This window comes from Gracilinanus agilis, chromosome 3 (genome assembly GCF_016433145.1).
Source record: "Gracilinanus agilis isolate LMUSP501 chromosome 3, AgileGrace, whole genome shotgun sequence".
Classification (NCBI taxonomy): domain Eukaryota; kingdom Metazoa; phylum Chordata; class Mammalia; order Didelphimorphia; family Didelphidae; genus Gracilinanus; species Gracilinanus agilis.
The window spans coordinates 670,651,162-670,664,131 of NC_058132.1; the positions used below are offsets into that span (position 1 = coordinate 670,651,162).

Below are 12,970 nucleotides of genomic sequence, written 5' to 3' on the forward strand. Positions count from 1 at the left end.
TCCCCCACCCCAGCCCAGAGCGTGCAACCTCTCCACTCCCGCCCAGAGCGCTCTGCCCCTCCCCCTCCACACTTGCACAGTTTCCACCACCACAACCCACCCCCCGCCCAGGGGTGCGCATGCCCCGAAGTGCCTGCCCTGGAGAGCACGCCGGCTCTCCTCATCCCCCACCCTTGCTACCTGGAGCGAAGTTGAAGGGGGGCCCCAGCGCGCTCCCGCATCCAGGGCTCGGCTCCGAGGGGTGCAGGCTGCAGGAAGCCAGCAGCAGCTCCCACCCACCCGGTCTCTTTTGCTCCGTCAGCACCCTCACTCTCGCTAGCTTCCAGCCCCTCACCTTCCAGCCAGTGGTGGAGCGTAGCCCTGCGCTCAACGCGCCCGATTGCCCACTGCGGCGGCCGTGGATGCGGCCGTGGATGCTCGGCGGCTTCAGGAGACGGGGCGGGGCCCGGCAGCACTTTCCACACCCCCCTCCCCCCGGGCCTGCCCTCTTCTCTCCTCCTCCGCCCTCTAGCCCCTCCCCCTTTCCTTGATAGGCCATCGGCGCGTCATAGGCACCGCCCCCTAGGTCCACCATTGGCTGCGGGGATTCCCCAGCCCCGCCCAGTCACGTGAAGAGCGCTTGGCAACGCCACGTGCCTTCAAACAGACCATTTCCGGCCTTAGGGCAGTGGTCGGACGGCTCCTCAGGCCCAAGTGACTTGGTAGGCCAGGACCCGCTCGACTCCTTCGAGGTCCTGCGGCACGCGCTCTCATCTTAGTTTCCGCCGCCACCCCTGTCTGTCAACAGTTCTCGCGGAAGCCACGCCCCCGGGGGGGTTAGGGTTCGCGGCACGTGAACACGTGCGGGGGGCGGGGCGGCTCCGTTGCCATGGGAGCGGCTTATACTGTGCTTCGGGTCTCTGGGGGTTTGCCTAGGATCCTGGCTGGGCGATGACTACCCTCTTCTTCTCCCACCAGGAGACATCTCTGTCCTGGTCCTCTCTTGCCTCCTCTAGGTTGTCCCACTCCAGTCCTTCCTCCTACACCCACCCCTCCCGGGGTGTCAGGGACCTCCTGTGGTTCCCTATTACCTCTCCCATCAAATAGAAAACCTGACAGCCCTGCTGGCTGTTTGTACAGAAGACCGACTGCCTCTTCCTCCGCCAAAGCTAGCGCTCTCCTTCCGTTGGTTCTGCAGTTTATCCTGTATTCTGTGGTTCACTGGACGCAGCGCGCCGTCCCTTTAGCCTGGGAGTCCCTCGAGGCAGGAACTCAAATCTTGCCTTTGGGTCCCTGATGCAAGCTTGGGTCAGTGCCTGGAGATGGGTCACAAATGCTTCTTCCCTTGACTTCCCCGCCTCCATTCACCCTCCTCCGCCTTCCCTGGGAAGGCACGATCGCCCCGATCTCCTTCCCTCGTTAGACATTGTCGTTCCCTGTCAGGACAACAAGTCAACAAGCGTTTATCTGCAGCCAGCTGGGGCTACAAAGAAAGGCTAAAACGATTCCTGCTCTCCAGGAGCATCATTTCGGCAGCAAGCCATTGCCCATACTTTTATCATTGGAAATGACCTTAGACGTCATCTAGTATAAAAGGGGCAGCTAGCTGGCTCTGTGCATAGAAAACCAGGCTGGGAGAGGAGAGGTCCTGGGTTCCAATGTGGCCTTGGGCACTTTCTAGCCGAGTGACCCTGGGCAAGTCACTTAACTCCCATTGCCTAGTACTTACTGCTCCTCTGCCTTGGACCCAATCCTTAGGATCAATTCTAGGACAGGAGATAAAGGGTTTTAAAAGTTAAAAAAAAAAAAAAAGTTATCTAGTATAACCTCAGTGTAGGAATCCCCTTCTACAATATACTTACCCTATGTTTGTCATTTGGTCCCAGCTAGGGATGGTGAGCTCATTACTCCTGAAGTGACTTTCATTCCATTGTTGGACAACTCCAAATACTTGTTCTTCCTTATGAGGACCAAATGTTTACTGTCATACAGCTTTCAAGAATTGGTGCTACCAAATTCTATCTCAAAACATCAAGGAAAAATTATCTACTGAGTGATAAGTCCTTTGAATATTTTAGGATGTCAATCATGCCTCTATCTTAGTTCACCTTTTCTTCTCCTGACTAAACTTCAACTTTTTTTACTTGTTTCACCCTCCTAATTAAGTGACCCAAGGCAAAGTCACAACCTCTCTGGACCTCAGTTACCTCATCTGTAAAAAAGTGATAATAATACCTGTAGAAAATAAGATCATGGATGTAAAATGCTTTACAAACCTTCAAGCACAACATGTTAGTTATTATTACTATCCATATTGGTTCAAATATTGGCTACCCCCAAATACAGAGCCTACCACTAAATTAAGGGTTTTTAGAAAAGATAATATATAGGTTATAGACAGAAAAAATGGTGATTACATAGGTTAGACTTAGGTTTTGTTCAAGCCTATGACACTATGGTAACCATACCATGAAATAATACATGATGGGTAGATAGGAGAAGAGCTTTGTGAGGTCTGAGTTTGGGGAGAGAGTAAAGGGAGGTTTCATAGAGGAGACAGAATTTGAAATGACTAATGTATGGATGGGATTTCCTTGGGCAGAGATACAGAAGAGAGGGCAGTGCAGGCATAGGGATTAGTCTAAGTAAGGTATGGAGGTCAGTCAACATAGGTTGCATTTGGGAGAATAGTTCAATTCAACCGAAGTTACAGTGAAATGAGATTGCTTGGTAAGGTGGGACTAGTGCCAAACTGTGGGAAAGCCTTCAGTACCATTCAGCAAGGGTGGCTGAAGGCCACAGGGAACCAATAAACGGTTTTGAGCAAGGGACTAAGTGTTTGGATCTATGCAAAAGGAAAATACATTTTACTACATAAATATATAGTGGACCAAATGCAATAATATTTGTAAAAAGTACACAGTAAAAAAAGAAATAGGAACTATCTGTCCGTCCACCCATCCAACCATCCATCTCTCTCTCAATCTCTCTGTCTGTCTGTCTGTCTGTCTCTCTCTCTCTGAATATCAACTCCATATTGTCTTCTGTTTTCTAATTCCTTGCCTCATTATCCTTGTTGTTATTTGTGCCTTGCCCAACCCTACTCCTGGACTGGTCCAACCATCTACCTCTCCTCCTATTCACATGCTGTAGAAAAGAGCTATTGACTAATTTTATGATCCAACTTCAACATGGCCCTCAATAGTAGCAAAGAAATTATTTTGTTCCTTCCCAATTGAGGCCTTATCTTACTCCCTCAGAATCTACTCCAAAGTTTTCTTCTTTGATCAAGCTTCATACCCTTGTTTTCCCTTAGCTGAAGATCTTTCCCCTTACTTTAGTGAGAAGGTGCCATTTACCTTTTTCTCTCTTCATTTTAAAACCCCTTGATATCATCCCCCATTCTCCACCCTAACTTCCCGGCTCTGAAAGTGAGATGGCCTTTCTCTTTGCCAAGGCCAACTTCTGACCTGTGCCCTTAATTCCCATCTTCTTCAGTAGATTATAACTTTATTCATGCCCTCCCCTTTTCCTCTGAATCCTACTGATTTCTTCCCTATTACCTTTAAGCATTCCTATGTTTTCTCTATCCTCAAAAACCCTTCAGTGGATCCAACGTATCCATGAGATATTAAGCTAGGTTTTTAACCTCTCTTTCCTTTCATTGTGAGCTTCTTGAAGTCAGGGACAATATTTTGCATAGTGCTTGACATATAGTAGTCACTTAATAAATACTTATTTCTAACTCAACTATACTCTGTAAGGAGCTACCTAGGGGGTAGCTAGGTGGCTCAGTGGATTGAGAGGCAGCCCTAGAGATGGGAGGTTCAAATTCAAATCTGACCTCAGACACTTCCTAACTATGTGACCCTGGGCAAGTCATTTAACCCCCTTTGCCTAACCTTTAAGACTCTTCTGCCTTGATATCAATACATAGTATTGGGTGTTTTTTTTGTTTGTTTGTTTGTTTTAAAGCTATCTACTCATTGCCTCTGTTTCCTGACCTCTTACTCCTCAGTCCTTTGTACTCTGGCTTCTTATCTCATCATGGAACCAAAACTGAACTCTTTGACCATAATGCCAAATCAAATGACTTTTTTCTCAACCCTAATCTTACTTGACCTATGAGCTGCATTGATACTGTTAAACCTAATCCCCTCCTGCATATTTTATCCATTCTTGTATTTTATAATCCTACTCTCTTGACTTATAGATATCTAGGACCTGTCCTTCTTGGTCTCTCTCACTAGCTCATCAATGATATTATATCCCTAATTTGTGAGTGTTCTTCCATTTGTGAGATCATTCTTCTCTCTTGACCTCATCAGATCCCATGGGTCAAATTATTATCTGTGCAAATCACTCCCAGATGTCCAGTCCCTGTCTGTTGTCTGAGCTTTACCAATTGCCTATTGGACATTTTGAAATCAATGGCCAATCCAAACTCAAAACATCCAAAACAACCTGATCTTTCCCCCAAACCCATCCCTCTTCCAAATGTCTCTATTCCTGTCAAAGAAACCACCATTTGCCCCAGTCTCCCAGGATAATAACCACAGCATTATTTTCCAGTCCTTACTTCCTGTCATCTCACATACTTGATTATTTGCCAAATCTGCTATTTCTATCCCCATGATGATCCTTGAAACTGACCCCTTCTTTCTAGTCACACAGTTCCCACCTTCAGTTCAGAAACTCATCACCATTTTCTACTATTATTGCAATAGCGTTCTCTTTGAACTCCTCCCCAAGTCTCTCCCCATTCCAATCCATCCTCCTTCTGGATTTCCTTAAGTGTAGATTATATCATGTCATCCCCTACTCAACAAACTCCAGCAGCTCCTTGTTGAATCTAGAATCAAATATAAACTGTTAGGAATTTTAAGCCCCTTACAACTTAACTTCAACCTACCTTTTCAGTATCACTTCATGTTTTTTCTTTTTCATACTTTATGCTCCAGCCAAACTCCACTTACTCCTTCACATACCACTTCCTTATTGTGCCAGAGACTGTTTGAAAAGTCGAGAAAATGAGGATTAATTACGTTCTTGCGCTTGGTGATTAAGAAACTAATTGGTAACCTTCGAGGGAGGAATTTTAGTAGCTCTATGCCAGTAAAAGACAGATCAAAAAGAATTGAGAGTTGAGTGGAATGGAAGACATTAAATACACATTACTTTTTCAGCAAATGTAAAACTGAAAGAGCAGAGAACAATGAGAATGTAGTTTGTTAATGTTTTTAACGGTGGAAGTCAAGACTGATCACAATGCTCCAGATGTTGTCTAACACATTTGAAGTAGGAAGAGACTATTACTTCTCTTTTGCTTAGTAATACAATCAAAGAAAACACCATTATTGGCTCATACTGATTTGGGGATCAAACAGAATTTCAAGTGATAAATTACAAAGCTGGATCTTTCTTAGTTTGCATTTGTATAGTTGATTTAATTAAACTTAAAATGAAGGATTTTTTTTTATCACAATTAAATTCTAACTTCTTAGTTTCAACTCCAAATTCCAGTCTACTGAGTTCATCTTATACCTTTATTCAGTACTCTATCACACTGGTTTTGTATTTGATGAATGAACTTAGTGTCTTTGTCCTCATCTAAATTATGGACATTAAGAAAATATAAACATTTCAATTAAACTCATTTTTAACAAGCATTTATTATGTTTTTTTTCTCTAGGCCAGGGATGGTGAGAGGCACTGGGGACACAAAAACAAAAAATAAGATAGTCCTCGCCCTCATAGAACTTATATATTCCATAGGGAGAGAGGAGATAGGGAGGGGAAATGACATTTACACAGATAAGCAAATGCAAAATACATTCAAACTAAATAGAGAATTCTTGTTTTCCATAGCCCAGGGTTCCTCCAGGCTCTTGGCTTATCTAAATCTGGTCCAATCCTGAGAGTTGACCCATGAATGGCAGTATGATGAAGGGAATGAAGAATGGTTTTAAAGTAGAGGACCTCAGTTGAGATCTGATCAGCTCTGCCACTTCATTCCTGTGTGGCATTGGGTAAATCATTTAACCTCTCTGGGCCTCAGTTTTCTCATTTCAGTAATGAAGAAGATGAGATGACCTTTAAGGCCCCCTCCACCCCTCTGATCCTCTGAGGGTGATTTTTTTTTTCTCTATGCTTTCCACCTGGGAAATATCTGAAATAAAACTCTTGCCAGGGTTTCCCCAAATGTGGGTGAAATCGTTCCCTAGCTTTGCTAGCACTTGAGGCATCCTATGAAAATTAGGTATGGAGCACCCTTTGTTTCATCTCACAGAAAATCCACAATGTCTCACAGAAATCTATAAACAATTACAAGAAGACAGGAAAGACTCAGATATTAGAAGGTGGGCTTGTTTTTAAGGGCAAACCTATACAAAAGTCCCTTGTGGGTATATTTCCCTTAATTGTTGGGGTATATTCAAGCATTACTTTACATAGGTGGGTGGAGAGTCATGTTGTTCATACTCCCAGCTTCTCAGAGAGAAGTGCCTTATAACATACCATACTGGCATCAGGAATTAACAAGACTTGGGTTCAAGAAATACCTCTGAACACACTGGCTATGTGATCCTGGATAAGCCCCTTCACTTTTCAGTGTTCTCTCTCTTCTTTTTTCCTATTTAAATACAACACACACACACACAGAGTATTTATATAATAATATACATGTATGTATATTATTTGCAATTAAGATGTATAATGTTACAGGATACCCTTATATATAATTATATACTATATCACACATATATAGTAGGTACACTTAAATTCTATAAGACTAGAGATTTTAGCAGAGAAGGTGTTGGTTTGCAATGGGGCATGAAGTTTATTCACTGGAATTCCTTGTACTACTGAAATCACAGGTTCTATTTAAAGTTCCAAAGTTATGAGTCAACAATATGATTCTTTTTTTATTGCTAAACTTGTGATTACGCTGGTATGGGGAAATCCCAGTAAGGAAACTCCCTCTTTCAGTGAAGGCTGGCACCTTCTCTGCAACTGATAGTCTTAGAGAATTGCCTAGAGCACCCAGAGGTTATAGGACATGCTCAGGATCACACAACCTTTATGGGTCAGACTTGGAACTTGAACTCAGGTCTTTCTGTTTCTGAGAACACTATGCTATCCACTACTCCATTCTGACTCTCAAACAGCGTGCTAGGGGAGCTCATGCCCCCACTCCCTGCCATCCCCAAAGCCACTGTTTCATTTGGTGCTGGGAAAACAAAGATGAAACATGGCAAGATCATGTAATTTCCATTCTACCAGGGCTGATGATACATGTAAACAGTTTAATATGATAAAAAGTAGAATATGCTGGGGACAAAAGAAATATCCAGGCAAAGTACTTCAGAAAAATTCAAGGAAGGAGAAAACATATTTATCTTTGAGTAGGTAGTAGGAGTGGAAATCAGATGGGCTTCATATAAGAGGGGACCTCTACAGCCATGAAGGAAGAGAAGAATTCTGAAAGGCAGAGAGAAGGGAATACATTCTAGGCAAGGAAGCTTCTGAAAATATGCAGAGATAAGTGATAGTATTTTAAATTTAGGGAACAGCCAGCAATGTAGTTTGGCAGGGACATAATGTACAAAATAGAATAATGTATAAAAAAGTTGGAAAGGTGATTTAGTCAGTCTGTGGAGGTCTGGAAATACCAAGGTTAGGAGTCTCTATTTTATCCTAGAAGCAATAGGAAGTTCCTGAAGATTTTTGTGCAGGATTTTTAAATGTGCAGAATAGAGAAAGACCAGCAAGAATCACAGACAAGCAGGCTACCTTTGAAAGTTATATGCTGAATTTGTAACATATTTCAAAAGAAAAGCAAGCTGTTTATAATGGAGAACTGCAGTTATATGCCCTTTCCCTCTTTTGCTATATATAAGAAAGAGCTCATTGTCTTTGGTGGTAAGTTCAAAATAAATAAATTTCAAAAGATTAAAAAAAAGATTTTTGTGTAGAACAAAGATATAGTCAGATCTGTCCATCTTAACAGGATTGTATTTGTAGTTGCGTGATGGATAGAATAGAGAAGGGAAAGATTGGAGGCAAAGTGACCAGTTAAGAGGTTATTGCAGTGATAATATGAAAAGAAGTGGGGGCCTGAAATAGGGTGCTGGGCACTGTGAATAGAGGAAAGAGGAAGGTTGTCTAGACTTGTGAAGAGAGAATCAATAGGACTTTACTATGGATTAGATATGGAAGTGAGAGGGAAAAGAGTACAAAATATTGATAACATTATCAGTAGAAATCAAGAAGTTGGAAGGAAGGACAGGTTGTGGGAGTAAGATGAATAACTCATTTTAGGGAACATTAAATTTGAAATATCAATGAGTCATCTGAACAGAGATAACCAGATTATTCAAGATGGGTAACTGATATACAGGGGGAGAGATTCGGAATATCATAGATTTGAATTATTTACATGAAGGTAATCTGTGAGCCAATGAAATTATCAAGGAAGGAAGAATTAGAAAGAAAGTACAGGAAAGAACTTTGGGATATATCAATATAGTGAATGGAAGGAAACAAAGAAGCAGTGAAGAACACCTATAGAAGGAATAGGTAGTACATAGGAGAGGATAGTTGGTGTGATTGCAAATTTGCAGATTACACAAAAAAATCTTCCTGCATTTGTTATGATTTTTTAAAAATTGTGTTCATTTCACCTTTGGTTTTAGTAATTTCTTCTCTGGGGTTTCTTTTGTCGATTTTTTAATTTAGAGTACATACTCATCTACTCTTTCCTTTTGGGCAATATAATTCTTAAGTGATATAAATTTATTTTGGACAACTACTTTAGCAGTACTCATTTACTTTGAATGGTGGTACTATTTGAATGGCATTATTTTCATTATGGCTGATAGAAAATTTCAAGTGTTCCTAGAATTTGGTCCTTGACTCAAGCATTCTTTGGGAAATAATCTTTTATTTTTCATTTATGTTGGCATATTTTGATCACTTTCCTTATTGAGGTATCTTTTGATTGTTATTGCATAAAAAGCACCAGGCAGTGCTGTCTTTTGCTCACTGGAAGGCTCCTGCACTATTCTGGAAATTTTTATGTGCCTTGATGCAGTAGAGATGGTTGGTAAGTACTCTCCTTTCTATGATTGCTAGTTAGTAGTTCTGCCTTTCTTTGTGGGGTGGCACTATTATTCTAGGTATGTATGGCTATGTATATCTATTGATTAAAGTTATCTATGAGTTCCCACTCATTAGGTAATCACCTTCTTTGGGTATTTCTATATTTCACTGAGTAGTAGTCATAGTGGTCTTGACATACTGGACTTGGTTCTCACTGAAATGTTGTTTTTAATATTAGCAAACAAGCAAAGATTAAATAAATATTACCTAATAACAAGGATATAATACCTATTTATAAATAATAAAATTTACTAATATGACTACAAATTGGACCCTCCTCTAGATCCTGTAAGTCTTCCCAGACATAGTTGTCAGAACTATAAAGTTATTGGATATTAATCAATCTATCAAAAAAAGCATTTATTAAGCAATTATCATATACCAGATACTGTGCTGATGCTGGGCATATAGAGATAAAAATTAATCTGTTTCTATCCTTAAGGAAATTATATTCCATTAGGGGAGATGATAAGCACACATGGAAATATATAAAAATATGTATACAAAAGTACATCCCATGTACTTTTGGCAAGAAGGTACTAGAAGCTTGAAGGATAAGGAAAGTCCTTTAAATATGTAGAGGATGAAGCTTGAATTAATCTTTAAATAAACTAAGAATTCTAATAAGTGGATGTGAGGCACGAGTGCCTTCTAGGCATGGTTGACACTGTGGAAATAGTGTATCATTGTTTGAGGAATAATAAGGTCAATTTGGCTGGACCATGGAGTGCATGAGTAGGAAAGGGTGGTGGGAATCAGATTGGGAAAGGACTTTAAAGGCCAAATAAGGAATTGGGAATAGAATAGGAAAGTGACATAGTCATACCTGTGCTTTAGAAATATCAACTGAGCAGCTGTGTTGAGGATGGATTGGAGAGGGAGAACAATTAGTAGATTCTTGCCATAGTTTAGTCTAGAAATGATGAAGAACTGAACTAGGGTGGTGTTTGTATGAATGGAGAAAATGGAACAGATGTGAGACATATAGATAGAATGGATTAGACTTGTCAAGATTGTATATGTGGAGTAAGAAGAGTGAGAGGCCAAGGTACACTACAAAGTTCTGAACTTGGGTAGGATTTGTTATGATCATTGAGGGAATGAGTAGAAATAATGTATTTGCTCAGAGGAATAAAGCAAAAAGTCCCAGATGTTAGAAGAGCTTTAAGCCTCCCCTTGGTTTCACCAGGAAGTCTGTTGGTATAACCAGATTTCCTTTGGAGTTCCCTCAACTAATCACAGTATGGTTCCTCAGGAAGACTAGCTTCCTGGTATCAACTGATGATCAACTGATGATAAATGAATCAGTATTATTAAAGTATTGATGAAGATCAATAACAATGACTGCCAATATCAATGATGGTAATTAGTCACAGCTTCAGAGGATAAAACTGGACACCTCTCTGTCCCTTCACGTTCCCCTAAACTCCTTTGAGGCTGCCTTGTTGTCTGGCCAACCAACAAAAGGTCAGTAGATGGTTTGAGTTTTATAACAAGGATTTTACTTGAGATATTCAAATAATCAGGGAAGCTGAGGGAAGGGAGGAGGGTTTTTAGGAATCCCTAAATGAAATCTATTCCTAGCTCAAAATATATAATCCAACCGTCTCAGAATGTTGAGGTCGGGCTGAGCCCAGGCTCACTGGCCTGCTGTAATTGACACTGCTTGCCTATAGCAAACCTATTGATATGGTTTAGGTTGCAGCTTGATTGAAGAGAAATAGTTGGATAAATCTTCTTTAATAGTTTGTTGAATGGTTTTTATTGACCCTAAAACTCAGTAGTAAATCCTGTAACCTCAAGGTATGCTGGTTGATTCTTAGGCTAATCACTAAATGCAAGAGAGAAACCACCCAGATCCCCGGCTCAAGACTGAGTCCCAGGACTGGGTTTCTCTCTCCCTTATATAGAGCACAGCTCAACTGACGACTGGTCTCATGCCCTGGCATGGCATCAGGAATCTCCCAAGATTCCAAGTGTCCAACTGGCAGCCCTGCCCCAAGACATGGCTTCTTGCAAATCTTGCAAAACTTAATTTACAGATTGGAAGGATAATAATGCCCTAGGCATTGAGGTAATCATGTGATTTTTGTTGGTTTGTTTGTTGATATGGTCAATTATGTGAATGGTTTTCTTAATATTGAACCATCCTTGCATTCCTAGTATAAATCCCACCTGATCATAAAGAATAACCCTCATGATCACTTGCTGGAGTCTTTTTGCTAGTATTCTGTTTAAGATTTTTGCATCTATGTTCATTAAGGAGATTGGTCTGTAGTTTTCTTTCTCTGTTTTTGTTCTACCTACCTTTGGGATCAGTACCATATTTGTATCATAAAAGGAGTTCCTTCAGCCCTCTATACTTCCCCAAACTATCAAAGGGCTTCTCCTCTGGCATAATCCCTCTATCTCTTATACTCCATCCTCTGATAAAGAGATGTATTTTCTCTTTGCCAAGACCACCTTCCCTACATAGATCCTTAATCACAAGCCCTCTCCTATTTTCCAGAAGATCATACCACCTCAATTTCCATTCCTATTCTAATCTTCAGGCTCTTCTGATTTGGTAGTTCCTTTTCTGCTGCCCACAAATTCACCCAAATCTTCTTTATCCTTTAAAAAATTCTCACTAGATTTTATAGTGGTTTCTATTATCCATTATCTCTCCCCTTCTCAGTTAAACTCCTTTGAAAATATCTATCAAGGCCTCCATTTTCTTTCTTCCCACTTTCTTCTAAATTCTCTGCAGTTTGGCTACTGAATTCATGATTTGACTGAAGGTCCTGCATTCTAAAAATGATCAGTGATCTCTTACCTGTCAATCCAATCATATATCCTCAGTTCTCATCCTTCTTAATCTTTCTGTAGAATCTGAAGCTTTTGAACATCTGGGTGTTCCCAGCTATCTGGGTTATCATGATTTTCTGTTCTCTTGGTTCACTTATATGCCTGGCTCCTTCTTTTCAGTCTCTTTGTCTGGATCTTCATGAATATCACATCCTCTTAACTGTTGGTGGGCAGCTAGGTAGCACAGTGGATATTGCTGGGCCTAGAATTAGGAAGACTCATCTTTCAGAGTTCAAATCTGACTTCAGATATTTACTAGTTGTATGACTGTGGGCAAATCACTTAACTCTGTTTGCCTCAGATTCCTCATCTGTAAAATGAGCTAGATAAGGAAATGACAAGACTACTCCAGTATTTTTGCCAAGAAAATCCCAAATGGTCACAAAAAATTGGACATGACTGAAATGTCTCAACATTTGACTCAACAACAATAACTAACAATTGGTGTCCCTCAAAACCCTGTCCTGAGCCCTTTTCTTTTTTCTCTCAAGTCTATCTCATTTAATAATCCCATTGGTTCCTATGGGCTCAATCATAATTTCTATAAAGATGTTTCTCAGATCTATATATTCAGTATCAGTATCTCTCCTGAGTTTTAGTCCCATGGGCATCTCCAGTTGCTTATTAGACATTTCAAATTGGATATTGAATGCACATTTCAAAATCAACATATCCACAACAATGTTCACAACAGAACTCATTATCTTTTCCTCCAGTCCCACCTCTTTCCTGAAACTACTCTTTCACTGTCAAGTACCCCACCATCTTTCTAGTCATCCAGGTAACAGATCTCATTTGACTCTTCCCCTAACCTGAAATGTACTTCCTCCTTACCTCCACTTTATTGAGACCCTCTCTTCCTTTAAGATACAGCTTAGGTACTATCTCATGTATTATTTTAATTTCTTCCTTCCTTCCTTCTTTCCTTCCTTCCTTCCTTCCTTCCTTCCTTCCTTCCTTCCTTCCTTCCTTCCTTCCTTCCTTC

General features: G+C 40.8%; 1 protein-coding gene across 2 annotated transcripts in view; it reads right to left on the reverse strand.

The window, feature by feature from the left end:
• Positions 1-391, reverse strand: part of EIF5A2 (eukaryotic translation initiation factor 5A2) — a 14,732-nt gene extending 14,341 nt beyond the window's left edge. Inside the window, exon 1 of one of the 2 annotated variants that reach the window (XM_044667739.1) lies at positions 335-391. The gene's annotated coding sequence lies outside the window, so the exon portion shown is untranslated. Of the gene's footprint in view, positions 1-180; positions 257-334 lie in introns of those variants that run through there. The other variant, XM_044667741.1, reaches the window with a different exon arrangement.
• Between the last annotated feature and the right edge of the window lie 12,579 nt (positions 392-12,970).